The sequence below is a fragment of the Augochlora pura genome, unplaced genomic scaffold, assembly GCF_028453695.1.
Source record: "Augochlora pura isolate Apur16 unplaced genomic scaffold, APUR_v2.2.1 APUR_unplaced_6232, whole genome shotgun sequence".
NCBI classification, from domain to species: Eukaryota; Metazoa; Arthropoda; class Insecta; order Hymenoptera; family Halictidae; genus Augochlora; species Augochlora pura.
Window position 1 is genome coordinate 1 of NW_027586783.1, and position 1,386 is coordinate 1,386.

Genomic DNA, 1,386 nt, shown 5'->3' on the forward strand with positions numbered 1-1,386 from the left:
TTTTGCCCAACACTGGTCGATAACGCGTACCCGGAGTTTTATTGCCACGTGGTCCGCTGCTTGTTTCTTTGGATTGGATTCGGCAGTGCCGTAGCTATGTGTGATCAAAGTCGATAGCGACATCCAATGGGGCACCCATTCTGTGTAAATAATTCTGTGCGATTCATTTTCTAACATTTAAGTTTTCTATCTGCAGATTTTGTTTTATATTCTTGAGTCGTATATGGTTTGATGAAATCTTGTTCTTAGCTAAGAACGCAACACTGAAATATAAAGAAACAAAAGATGATCACGCATAGTTACGACACTACCGAGTCAAGAGGAGCAAGTAGCAGACGACACAGCGGAAAAGCGCCGCGTACGCATTGCCGGCAGATATTTTTTCGATCTATACTTTAAAACCGTGTCGACACTTTCGCGATAGTTTTTTCTTAAAAAATATCTGCAGAATCGGATGCCATAGTCAGTTTCTGTCCAAAATAAACATCTTCATATAATTTAATTTTATTACATAATTTTCTTATTATTTTCAACTCTTTCATTCAACGCGACAAACTCACGGAGAAACAGTAAGTATTTTTTTTCTAATTTGACTACATATTTTACTTTTATATGTACATTTCAATAAGTAATTTCAATTAATTCTCTTTTTTAGTGATCACAGACCACGAACAACTGGTAAAGCATTTGAAGACAATGAAGACAATGGCAGGTAAGCTAGGAACTTGTCCATATTTCTGTAGGACGGCCAGATTGCGTCTTGCACGTTTCCCCACTCTCTACTTTATAAGGTTTTGCATTAGTAGTGGTATCTTTCAATGATGACAATGATTTTAATCTTAATTCTTTTTTTTTTAGTTACCACTGAAGCAACGAAGTTGCCAACTGCAACCCCGATGGCAGACGCAAGGACTTTGTCTCCCCTTCAGGATAAGTTAAAATAATTAATACCAGCCGCACATATTACTGTACGCAGAGAGATTTCCGGCTGATCTAATGAAAATTTTTTTTGTGAAACCAGAAATATTCCATCAATTTTTAATATTTATGCAGCAGCAACTATAACAGCAGCAGCAAAAAGAAGAGGGAGGCAGTGATGCTGCTAAAGTAAAGCATCTTTTTAAGTTATACATCAACATTTTTCGGGAAATTACGTAAATTAGTAGAGGCTGTACTGAAGTAATGTCTAAATTATGTATGCATTTACTTTTTATATATTACCGAGAAGTTTTATACTTCTCATCCTAATTTAAATACGTAGAAAATGATGCATAACGTTTTTTTTGTAGATAGAGCAACATCTGCGGGCTTTTCCCGAAGTGGCCGTGGAGGCCGAGGTGGTGGATGCCGATTTATTATTATTAATAAATAATTTAATTAAAAAGA

At 36.0% G+C, this 1,386-nt stretch overlaps 1 long non-coding RNA gene across 1 annotated transcript; it reads left to right on the forward strand.

The window, feature by feature from the left end:
* The first annotated feature begins 421 nt into the window (after nt 1–421).
* LOC144478015 (uncharacterized) lies at nt 422–991 on the forward strand. Its single transcript, XR_013495304.1, has 3 exons — nt 422–569; nt 656–712; nt 859–991. It is a non-coding gene; the product is annotated as an uncharacterized LOC144478015 (long non-coding RNA).
* Nucleotides 992–1,386: the final 395 nt, after the last annotated feature.